We start from the raw sequence: 13620 nt of genomic DNA on the forward strand, positions 1-13620 counted from the left end.
AGGAACAAAACAAAATGGCACAAATGGTAGAATTAGTAGTCAAGTTTAAGAAGGTAGAGGGAAACATGAACACAATGAAGAGAAAAATTAAAAATATTTTAAAAAACCCAAATCAAATTTCTAGAGATGAAAAATTAATAATTGATATAAAAATCCACTGAATGGGATTAATGAATTCGACACAACAGAAAAAAAGCTTAGTGCACTTGAAGACATAGAAACTGCAAAAAATGAAACACACACACAAAAAAAGACAGGAAAAAAATGAACAGTGCATCAGTGGTCTATACATTAACACCAACTGGCCTAATACGTGTATAATTGGAGTCACAGGGGGATCATGGGAAGGGGAGACAGAAAAATATTTTAATAAAAAATGCCTGAAATTTGTTCCAATATGAAGAAAACTATAAATATACAGGTTCAGGAAGTTCAATGAACTTTTTAAACTGATAAAATCTACAACATAGCACATCATAATCAACTGCTGAAAACCAGTAACAAAGAATCTTAAAAGGAGCTGGGTTGGGGAAGGGAAAGGGAGACACATTTTACATACAGAGGCATAAAGATGAGAATTACAGTAGATTTCTCTTCAAAAAAAAAAAAAAAATGCAAACCAGAAGACTGGAGTAAACTCTTTAAAGTATTTGGGAAAAAATACTGTTAACTTAGAATTCTTTACCCAGTAAAAATATCTTTCAAAAATGGAGAATAAAGATTTTTTGATAGATGCAAAAGCTAAGGATATACTTCACTAGCAGTTCAACACTACCCGAAACACTGAAAAAAAGTCCTTTAGGAGAAGAAGCATGTTACAAAATAGAAACTAAAAAATACAGTTCTAATCAACCCATGGGTCAAAGAGGAAGTCACATGAGAAATTAGACAGTATTCTGAACTCAATGCAAATGAAACAAGATATATCAAAATTTGTGTTATGTTGCTAAAGTAGTATTGTAAAGGAAAATTACTCCTGCTTCTCCTCTACTTTCTTACAACATTCTGCTCTTAATATACTTCACTTCTGGTCACAAATATGTAGCAGTTTTTTCCCCACACCAAACAATTCTCAGCATCAGCTGGGTGTCCTATAATTTAACTCAATTCTACCACCATCTATCCGGAGATAGCATCAAATCCTACAGGTTATTGGCTCAGTTCCACAGACTGTCCCCACTTTAGACACCGATTTCAAGTCCAGGTTGTCACCTGTGCTTCTGACATATCAGTTATAAGTTGGAGGTTCCCATGACTCCCACCTAGGGTTTGATAGTTTGCTAGAGCATCTCACAGAACTCAAGAAAACAGTTTACTTACTAGATTACAGGTTGATTACAAAGGATATAACTCAGAAACAGCCCTATGGAAGAGATGCATAGGGCAAGGTATGGGGAAGGGGTGTGGAGCTTCCATGCCCTCTCCAGACCTGTCACCTCTCAGGACCCCCATGAGTTCACCCACCTGGAAGCTCTCTGAACCTCATACTTCAGGGATTTTTATGAAGGTTTCACAACCTAAACATGATTGATTAAATCACTGGCCATTAGTGATTAAGTCAGTCCCCAACCCCTCTCCCCTCCCTGGAGGTCAGGAGATGGAGCTGAAAGTTCAACCCGCTAGTCACAGGGTTTATTCCCTTGGCAAAAGCCCCCACCTTTAGGGGCTCTCTATAATCATCTCATTAATGCAAACTCAGGTGTGATTGAAAAGGATTTGTTCTAAATAAAAAAAGACACTTTCATCACTCTTATCACTTAAGAAATTCCAGAAGTTTTAGAAGCTTTTTCCAGGAATGGAGACAAAGACCAAATACATATTTCTAATTACAAATCACAATATCACAAATGTTTAGAGAGAAATTTATAGCATTAAATCCTTACATTAGAAAAAAATCTCTCATCTGTGACCTAAGCTTGCACCTTAAGGAACTAGAGAAAAAACAAATTAAACTCAAAGTAAGGAGAAGAAAGGAAACAATGTAGATAATAGTGAAAACAAAAGATAGAAAATTAAGTAGGAAATAAAAAATATATAGAGAATATCATTAGAATTAAATGCTGGTTATTTGAGACCAATAAGAATGATTAACCTTTAGCTAGATTGATAAGAAAAAAGAGATGATGTAAATTACCAATTATGGTGATGAGAGGGAGGATACCACTACAGATGCTGTAGATACTAAAAGATAAGAGAATATTATGAACAACCTTGTGCCAACATATTTGTCAACTTAGATGAAACAGGTAAACTTTTTGAAAGAAACAATCTCCCAAAGATCACTCAAGAAGAAACAGATAATCTGAAAAGCTCTGTCTTAGTCTGCTCAGGCTGCCATAACAAAATACCACAGACTGGGTTGTTTAACCAACTGAAATTTATTTTCACACAGTTCTGGTGACTGGAAGTGCAAGATCAAGGTGCCAGCAGGGTCAGTGTCTGGTGAGAACTCTCTCCTTGAGGTGCAGACGGTCACTTCCTCACTGTGTCCTCACACAGCAGACAGAGATCTCGCTCTCTTCCTCTTCTCATAAGGTCACAGTCCTATCAGATTAGGGCCCCACCTTTATGACCTCACTTAACCTCCTAAAAGACCCTATTGGGGTTACGTTGGGGGTTAGGGCTTCGACATATGAATTTTGGGGGACACAGTTCAGTCCATAGCATTCTGCCACTGGGCCCCTAAAATTCATGTCCTTATCACATACAAAATACTTTCATGCCATCCCAACAGCCCCAAAAGTCTTAACTCATTCCAGCATCAACTCTAAAATTTTTACTTCTCTAGGATAAATGCCTAAGTGCTATTGCTGAATTGTGTGGTAAACATATGTTTAATAAGACTGCCAGATTCCCAGGGTGGCTGTATCATTTTACATTTCTATCAGCAATGTCTGAGAGATCCAATTTCCCAGCATCCATGCCAACATTTGTTATTATAATTCTTATTTTAGACATTCTAATAGATGTGTATTGATACACATCTTTAGGAGTCAAATTTGTATTTCCCTAATGGCTAGTGGTGTTGAACAACTTTCATGTGCTTATTTGCCAACCATATATCTTTGGTGAAATATCTATTCAACACGTTTACCTATTTTATAAATAATTTTTTATTTTCTCACTGTTGAGTTCAGAAAGTTCTTACATATTCTACATATGAATCCTTTATAAGATACATAATTTGTCAATTTTTTCTCCCAGTCAGTGTCTTGTCTTTTCAACCTCTTAACAGGGTCTTTCACTGAGCAAAAGTTTTTAATTTTCAATTATCAGTTTTTTAATTCAAATTGAATTAAATTAAAAATTGGATAAAAAGGCCAGTCTCACTATGTAATTTTCAGGTACCCACATGGAGCCTGTCGCTAACTAGTAAATAACACAGTTTAGAGGATGGGTAGAATTTGGATGGGCATCCTTCCAGGTGAGGGACCAATATAAACAGGACCAGAAGCATGAATGGGTAAGGAAAGTTACAGGCAAATAGACAGATCCAATTGGGTAAAGAGTGAGATTCAGGACAAGCAGAGATGCTCCTGCTGGAACGGTCAATTGGGTCTAGATTGTGAAAGATGCTGAACACTAAGAAAAGGGTGGAAGCCTTATCTGGCAGGCCCTACAGAGTCCTTGGGACTTTCTAAACAGGAGAAAGATGTTACTGCAGGCAGTGTTTTAGGAAGATTCACTGGTAGCACTGTTCAAAGAGGACTGGAAATGTTGCAACCATGCTCTCCTCTCCTTCCTCCTGTTTCCCTCTCCAAACTCTCAGCCATGAGAGCCTGGTCTGGGATAATGTTGAAAACATTAAAGTTTTTCCCCTAATCTTGAGCACCTTACCCTATCTTGTTATTAAGGTACAAAGAAGGGGCTTAAGATAATATCTCGTAAGAAGCGAGACAGCTTATAGGTATTATTGTACAGAAAATAAATTAATAGAAACAAGATTTTATAAAAGAAGGTTGAGAAAATAAAGTTAACAAAAGTAAGAAAAACTCAGTGATAGAGGAGAAGCTCAAGAAAGTAAAATCTTCTCTTAATATTATTATCCCAAGGTTGACAGACATTTTTAGACAAAAATATTCTATAATTTTTCACACTGATCAAAAATAGAAAAGACTACAGATTTGATATCAGTGATTAAGAGATATCAATGATTAAGAGATATGTGAATGTGGTCAGTAAGTCAGGAGATAAGAGTGGTCTCAGACTGGATTTGTTGGCTTAACAATCTCATTAAGAGCCCAGACACCTTCAGTCCTTCCTCTCTGCCATCCTTAGTGCACATGTGATGGTTTTCCTCATGGTCACAATATGGCTGTCACAGCACCAGGTATCACATTCTCACATGACACCACCCAAATTAGGAATCAAGACTTTGGGATTTGGAGTGGGGATTGCTGAACTTCCCCTATCTTTAAACAGGGAGGAAAATCTATCCCAAGCCTTCCACTAGAATTCTCATTACAATTCACTGACCAGGACCGGGTTACGTGACCACTTGTAGAACAGTCACTGCCAAAGGGGAAAGGGATTGCCATGATTGACTGAGGTCAAACATGACTCAACTCCTAGCACATTGTTGCCCTGCCCAAACTAAATTGAGACAGCAAACAGGAAGGGGAATGACTGATGGATAAGCAAGTAACCTTGTCTGCCCCAGAGAAGTACAAAAGAATTGACCAGAGGAGTATCAGGGAGTTAGAGAAGCTTTATGGGACACTAGTCTAATAAATTCCAGAATATACTACATACGTTTCCCGTCACCACTGAATGTCTGGCACCAACTGTGCATATTGTAGGTGTTCAATACACATTTCAGGTTAATGTAGAATGCAGAAGGTGGCAAACTGAGTAGGATTTAAACATGTAGAAATATTTATGAGGGCTGAAAAATCACACTGATATTAAGAAAGTAGGCTATCTTTATCAGAGAGTCCAAATCCACAGTGTTTATTTTTCAGGAGGGCAAGGTAATAATGAAGCCTGGCTCTTCACCATGACTGGGTGTTGATGGACAGGGCATGTCCAGGCAGAAGATGGTGACCACCAATGGGAAGAAGAAAAAAGGTGGGCACCTTTGACAGCCCAAAGAATGCCATTTGAGGAGAAAGCATTAGTTCCTTCTGCGAATACTTATTGAGACCATGTTATATATCAGGCACTGTTCTAAGTACTTGCAATACATTAGCGAACAAAAACAACGAAACACTTCCTACTCCCATGAGCTTATATTCTAGCATAATAACGAGTAAGTTACAGCCTGCAAAGTGAATTAAGTTAGCAAGTGATTAAGTGCTATGGAAAATAAATAGAACAGGGTCAAAGGGGTCAGTAATCTTGGGGTGGGCACTGTGGGAGGGGTTAAACAGGGTGGTCAGGGACACCTCACTGAGAAGGTGACAACTGAACAAACTCGCCAAGGAGGTGAAGGATGGCCAAGAGGACTTGTGGGAAGGCTGTGTCTAATACCAGGCATCCCATTTCCCTGCTCTACCGAGGGACTTTATTATTGGCACTTACCCTTGCCTCCAGCCCTCTAGAAACATGGGCCTTCCAAACCTTCCCTGAGAGATCTCAATGTATCAGGGAAGTGAGCCACTGCTTCTCCTTGAAACAAAGTTGAGGACCTCTGTATGCCCATTTCGATTTTTGGCACTGATGTGGATTTCATATTTCTTTGCCATTTCACATTTAACACCAAAATATAGTGCTTGTGTTTAAGTGATTAAGGACGAATTGCCTTAATTTTATTGTTGCTTGTTATTATCACATTAATATACTTTTCCAGTTAATGTTTATTTGTGAGAACTGTAACCTGGACGGTGTCATGGGAATGATTAGTCCTTGACAGGTAAGCTGAATCAATGCACTGGATTTAAGATTTGGATAAATTATAAATTGTACAAAAATTTAGAGAACATTTATGAAGTCATCATGATTCTACCCTGATGTTCTCTAAGTGAGACTTTCCAGTGAAGTAGAAAAAGAGATCAGTCTTGTTTTGGAGTGCTACACTTTCCAGTTTTGTCACTGGTTCGTGTGACTTTAGGTAAACTCAATGGGCCTCAGTGTCCTTTTCTGTAAAATAAAGGGTCGAATTGGCTGATCTGTGTGATCTCTTCCAGCTCCCAGATCCTTTGACTCTAAATAATTAGTTTCAACAGGCCATGCACAGATTCCACTTTCTGCTTCTTTAAAGGTGACATTTGTTTTGGCCAAAATTGCATTTTCAAAAGAGTCAAATTCGTAATTTTCAATTACCTTGCTTTCCAAACAACTTTAGGTAGTGATCACTAGCAGTTTGTTTATACAAAATACAGGTTAAATGCACCATGGAACTCAGGATCAACTCAGTGATAGTACATGATATGTTACAAAAAAAACACATTGTAACTGCTCTACCTTTTAAAAAGAGTAGCTTTTTTATTTCTTCTGAGGCAACCATCAACCCAGAGAGTTTTCAAATTCCACCATCCAAAGCACATGGGTCTAGAGAAATTCACCCTACCTTCAGGACTAGTGGGCTCTGTGATTTCAGGATGTTGTAGGGATTTGGGGGTTAACTCTGAGTCTTCCTCAAACAGCTGTGGATTTTGCAAAAACCATTTAACCTCTTCTGTGCTCAGTTTCCTTGTCCGCAAATTGAGGTAGCTGAAGAGGATGATGCCCTAGATCCATCTCAGGTCTAAATTCTGTGATTCTCAGATAAATCACACTCCTGCTTACAGGAGTCTGCAGTAGCCTCTTCTCACCTGCTCTGGAAGGCCTTCTTGTTCCCCGCAACCCAGGAGGCAAACGAGGCTCACGAAGACTAAAGAGCCATCTAATGACTGAACAGGCTTTAATTTGGGCAGCTAGGTTTTAATTTCCTCTTATAGCACATTCCTTGGGGGTAAAGGGTACTTTCCAGTGGAATAATAACTGCATAGGATATTTCAATTGCTGGAGGATGTCTCATTTGGAAATCAGGTTTAAGTCACATTCCTCTGATAGTTTTCACTTTCAGAACAAAGTGAAAGCTCCCAAAGGAATGTTTATACTTAAAGTTTACATCTGCTGGAAAACAAAAAGTATCTCTCTAAGAGTTAAGCATCTGTAAATATTTAAGACAGGATGAAACCACACATACTACTTCTACTAATCTCTGTTACGTTCGAGTAGAAGCCAAAAGGAACCAGCAAAATCCCGGGGAACACTTTGATGTTTAACTGTTAACTCTCGCAACTAAGACCCGATGCAGCCAAATAAATAAATATAAAAAAAGTTAACTCAAATCATGCCTAATAACTCATTATAACAGAGAGTTGGGGGAAATGCATAAATTGTCCCTACAAATACACAATCAACTCCGCACATGAGAAAATGGATCACGCAGAGGATGCCGAAGAGTCACTTTTCCTCTCTGATAAACTTTGATAGTAACGCAATCACATAAAGACCAGGCTACACAGTAAATAAAGTCAGTCTTTCTGCCCGAATTTTCATGATTTAGCCATCCCCACCCCTACATACCTGCAGCATAGCTTTACGCATTACTCTGGTTTTCTCTGACTATGGACCAGACACCATGTTAGATGTTTCATTCACATCACGGTATTTAATCTCAACAGCCCATAAATGTAGCAATTGTTTGCTCTATTACAAGATGGTGGAAACTGAGGTCCCAAGGGGTTATGCGTATGCTGTACACTGCTTTTCCTTCAAATTCCAAAGAACATTAAGACAGTCCTTGATTATAGTCATTCATTCATTCATTCATTCAGAGACTCACTCTATTTCTAACATACCCTACTCTAAGGAAAGCATCCTCTAAACCCAGCCCACTTCCCTTTCCTTATTCAGTTTTCAGTGAAGATGGGAACTCAGAGAAATGATTAGTTCAGTTGCATCTTTGCCTCCATTATCTGATTACCCCTCTATCTTGCCTTTTCCGGGATAAATTATAAAATTTCCTTTCTGCTTCTCTTTGGAACCATTTTTCAAAAGATATCTTCTAGGAGCTGAATTGCAAACAAGAAAGAGTAGTTTAGGAGGGAAGAATGAAACAAAAAGATTACTACAGCATTTTTCCATTAGCACCATGACATTTCTAATAATCTACACAGAAGGATTTTTTTTCTAGCATCCTCCTAAGTGCCTCTTGAAAACCTCTGTGACATACACGATAGCTACTGACTAATTTGTTCTGGCAGAAAAATGAGTTCAGTATTACTGAAAATATGTTTCCTATCACCAGATCTTATTCAGGTCACTGAGTGGCTTTTCACTGGTAGAAGGGAGTAGAATTTACCTTTAATGAAACATTATTGAGAAGAGAGAGAAAAATAACATTTTGACCCACTCCAACATTAGCAAAATGCAAATCACAGTCAATTTTCTAGGAGGCGATATTTCAACAGCTTGCATTTCTGTGGTTGTGCATCCATCGGAAGTTTTTTAAAGCAAGGTGAATGAAGGGTGCATGAAACAGACTGTGAATAAACAACTGTGAAAAACTAACTTTAAGCCGCTTTCAGCTTAGTGACTGAGATAATGCCATTTCTCTAGAGAAGTTCTAAATATAGAGGAATAGTGGATAGCAGTTTACCACAAGCTATGTAGCTGCCTCAACCAGCAGGGGCTGGGCATTGACTGGGGTAGGATTGTATAGTTCCCAGAGCAATTTCAGAGATTGATTAAGGATGTACTAGCGACAGGTTCCAATGTGTATGGCACGGGAGGGGGAGGGGTGTCACAGCTCATTCTTTTTTCTTCCTGTGCAGAGGTATGGGTAGCTGCAATGTAAACTGCAGATGTGGATCATTAGGATGTTAAGTGGAAGAAAAGAGAGCTCTTCATTATTCTTCTTTTGGAAATAAAGAGGGATAAAATTCAGCAATCATTTCCCTACAATTTGTCAGCACAGCTAGGATACTGACTTCCTTTCCAAAAGTGAGATTACTTCCTGCTGACACCAAGAGGGAGCAGAATGGACAAATGCATGAAAAAGAAAATTAAGCTCAAAGGGTAGCTTTTGTTTTGATGTTTGCTAGACATTTTTTCTTGCGTTAAAATTAGATGTATTGGTGACTGGCAGCCACAGGATTTTAACGCTGAGAATGCAGGGTAGCATTCTCTACACAGATCCCCAAATGCATAAAACAAGTGTCAGTTTTGATAAAGAATTACGACTTCTTGGACTTTGTCTTTAGCTATGCAGAACCGAAAAATCTCAACATTTAGCATAATGCCACAGATAAACTGTGCCAGAGAGTAATAGTCACTTCTATACTAATAAAAAGCTCCCTGGTCAAAATCACACCAATAAATGCATATTTAATTAGAGTTTACAGACAGAGAAAAAATTCAGAGGTTCTCTCATAGACGACCTTTATAAGAGATGTCTTACTCTCTGATGCCTCAGGGCAAAATCTCAACCCAAATGAAATAAAACGAGATGTGGCTGGTTATTTAACAAGATCACTGTCATTATACAGAATTTAACTTTTTTTTTTTCAGAGTTAGAGCTTTATACATATTTTGGAGGTGGTTTGGTGATAAAGTGGCTTAGATTTATAATTTTCTAATTAAAATCATATCAATTTTAGAGAAGTAAAAAGCTTAAAGCTTAATCCATTGCATTTAATCATTGAGATTTGTTTTGACATTTTTAGAAATGGAACCTAATACAGAGATGTGATTACTTCGCAACAGATTTGCAAGGAAGGTGACATGCCACGTGAGAATTTACAAATAGAGGGAAAATGGACTAGTCTGGTAGGGGAAGGGAAGACAAAAGAGATCGTGATGTCAAAAAATTCAAAGTACATGCATGATTTTCAAAGCACCTCTCTCTGAAGTCCAGGATAACCTTGTATCTAAACTTTCTTCCATTTTATCATGCTTCACTGCTCTACCCCTGGCCCTCTTTACATCTGAGAGGAAAAAACAAGGTTGAATGTAAAAGTAAGTCTGCTAAACCAATAGCCAAAGGGTGAATGCTTGATCCACTCTGTAGGGGTATGTGGCTTCCAATGGACCCATCAGCTCATGGCTTATTGCCCAGCACTCAGAGCCTGACAGGACGCCCTAATACTGTTTCAACACAAACAGAGGGTATTTAAGAAGTGTCCTCTCCAGCTGCTCTGTACCCTATAAGAAATCCACCACAAAGATGAGATTTGTCAACTGGCCCCCTCCAGCCAGCCTAACTTCCTGGTCCCAGATGAGGGAGGACTGTCCACTGGTGACCTTGCTAAAGGGACAGAATTCAGAAACAGGGAAGCAGAGCAGGTGATGTGAATAATCCAATTATTTATTTTAAGCTCCAGAATGGAGGCCACTAGACATAGATGTAAAAAGGATGGGTGTTTTAGTATCAGATAGGCCTCAATTTGAATCTTGATTCTGGCTCTTAGTAGCTCTTTGACCTTGGACCAATTGTTGAACATCTCTGTTCTTCAGTTACTTCTGTTATGGAATGGAGACTATGATACCTACCTTTTAGGGTTAGGGTGAGGTCTAAATGAGATAATGTGTGTGATACACTTAGCATGGCTTTTGGCTAACAGTAAGGGCTTAATAGCTTTTGTTTTTTTAGGGCTCAGTGCCTTTTTTGTTTTTAGAGTTGAATACCTTTTTCTCAAGGACCAAAGGGTCCTTGTCTTCCCCTCTAACTTTGAAAAGAGATTTATTTTTTTGGTAATTGCTTTTTTTATTTAGGCCGTTAAAATGTATTTGTTTTCTCTGAAATGGTGTCAACCAAGTTTAGACGATAATAAGAGTACTTTATATATTGGTCAGATGTGTACTGTTTTGTCATACCTGGAGTGTAAGAAATGTCCTATCTTTTTATATTGTTGAAAAAGAATCCAGTTTGAGCTCACCCTTGCTGAATTTGGAGAGAAGTCCAAAAACGAATGGTTTAAAGGGATATGGAGAAGGGATGGGGAATCTCCCTTCTCCCATTTAGATCCTAGAACATGCTAGTAGCTATTCCTTATATATATAAGGGAAGGGGCCTGATCTTCGGGATTCACAATCTTTCTGGTCCTACTGCTCTGTCACTTACTCCGTGCAGCTCTGACTGTTGCTCCTTATCTGTCGGCACCCTGCCCTAGGTAGATTACAGACATGCCCCCATGGCAGCCCTCACCACAGAACACAGTCACGTTCTCAGAGGCTCCCAGCACTACTTGCTGGGTTGAGCCCCTACTGGCACCCATGCTGCCAGATCATATGGCTACAGAGGTTCTGAAACCGTGAGACCCACTACCCTGGTATAAGAGTCAGAATAAACCAGGTTATGATAGTCCCAAATATTAGTAACCCGACTCACCAAAGGTTCATTTCTTTCCAAGTCTAAAATATGAATGGAGCCCCAAGTACCATATGTCTAAGTATTTAAAAGTTATAAACCAAGGTAACGAACAAAATACATTCTATCCTCTTGTATGGCTGTTAGCATAACCAATACCATCTTGGGCCTGTTCAGTTCTTCCTGTCCTTCCACTGAACCTACCTAGGACTGTACTGTGTAGTAAATCTCTTCTCTATTGTCAAAGGCTTTATAGTTAATAGATATTGTTTAATGTTCATTAGTTCTGGGTGGCCTCTATGCTCTGTTAGTCTCCAAACAATGATACTGACGCATTTCTGGCACCCACAAGACTAGTTACCCGTCGTAAGTCAGATACGATTGCGACTTAGGAATACACTCCTTGTCTCTGAGCACACACCCCCATATCCTAGTTTAACTATAAAAACGTCCCAAAGGCCCCTCAGCGGAGCAGAGAATTACAGTACAAACAGGGGTATCGCCGTTTACCCAATTCCACTCTATATGTAACTTATCCTATAATAAACGGATCCACTGATTATATGCAACTGCCTACCTCATTTTTCAGTCTCAAGATAACTTCTTAGTTCAGTGGTGGGCACTCTTCATTCTCTCCGTCTTTGGACACTTCTTACCTTGAAAAATATGCCTTTATAACAACCTGGAAAATGAGATTTGAATTTAGAATTCCGCGACTCCTTCCCTAATGCTCTATGTCAGAACATGGTAGTATAGGGCAGGATAGCCTTTTAGCCTGTCCTGCTCCTTGACACCCTATCCTATACATACAAGATCTGTAAGTATGCTCCTTGGACACCCCCCAAGGGGAGCCAGAATCCAAAAAAGATTAGCATGCAGGCTCTGGAATCAGACTTGTAGACATTTGGGCAAGGAATTCTGAGGGCCGTGTTATCCAAACCATGGAGGCGAATCTGCAAATATGGAATCCACAAAGAATGAATAGTGACTGTGTTTTGTTTTGTTTGCTTGTTTTTGTCAAGAATTTCCTGAGAGAAATGAACAACTGGGTACACAGAAGGAGGAAAAGTGGGGTTACTAACTCTCCTGACCATTCCGGTTGCAAAGAAGCCCAGATTTTGAAGAATCTAGTGTTGAGTTCTTCTGAGAAGAGGAAGGGATCATTCCTTTTCTATTCTTTTTGCTGACAGATCTCTGTGTGGGGTGGAAGAGGACCAGTTAAGCACTGCCAGTTTATATCACATTGGTGATCACTGTGCCACCCACGACATGCCCTGCACAATTAGCCCAGTGCATTCTTCTTATTCCTCAGCTCACTTAGTCATCCATCACCACTCTCTGGGGTGAGGATGGTAGTAAAGGTGGATGGAGTAGATGAGTTGTTACAACATCCACTTTCAGATGAGGAAACCAGAGTTGAGAGACAGGCTGTAGCCAGTGACAGAGACTAGAGAAGGAAGAGACCTTGGAACTGGTCTTCTAGTGCATCCTCTCTTCCCAACTGTTGTGTGCTCTGAGAGTATAGCCATCTTAAATTCAAGGGAGAATCTTTTAAACCCATAGAAGTCAACCAAGCAGGAGGTTCTGAGCAGTTTAGCCTGAACCACCCTATATAAAAAGCAACATGGGCTTCCCTAGTGGCGCAGTGGTTAAGAGTCCACCTGCCGATGCAGGGGACATGGGTTCGTGCTCCGGTCTGGGAAGATCCCACATGCCACGGAGTGGCTGGGCCCGTGAGCCATGGCCGCTGAGCCTGTGCGTCCGGAGCCTGTGCTCCGCAACAGGAGAGGCCACAACAGTGAGAGGCCCGCATACCGCAAAAAAAAAAAACATGATGTTTCATGTCATTGACTGAGCATTCCTGCTGAGGACCACCCTTCACCTATTTCATTTGTATCCCTTTATTTGGTAATATTACTTAGTTCCTCAAGTTCTTGGAAGCCCTCAAGAGGTTACAGAACCAGAAAAATAGAGAATCCCTTTTCTAGACCAACTCTTCTTTGAATCATGTAAGTAATCACAGGCACAATATTTTGTTAGTAAGGAGAGCCCCTGGACTAACCACAATTGGCATCAGAGGAAAATAAAATAAAACCTGAATAAAACAAAAAGAGGAGACACCACATGCCATTTCACCAATTTGGTTCCTTTGATCTTTGTTTATCATTTGTAAATTTTTTGCCTTCAACAAATGAATAACTTGCTTGCAATGGGCCAGGCATTGTTATATCAGCTCTACATGCAAGTTAGTAAATCCTCAGATCAGCCCTGTAGGGCTGTCCTCTTTCCATATATGAGAAACTGAAGGCTTAGAGAGGTTAATT

Source organism: Aethalodelphis obliquidens, unplaced genomic scaffold, assembly GCF_003676395.1.
Source record: "Aethalodelphis obliquidens isolate GAN/ISIS:26980383/991018 unplaced genomic scaffold, ASM367639v1 scaffold5, whole genome shotgun sequence".
In the NCBI taxonomy this organism is placed as follows: domain Eukaryota; kingdom Metazoa; phylum Chordata; class Mammalia; order Artiodactyla; family Delphinidae; genus Aethalodelphis; species Aethalodelphis obliquidens.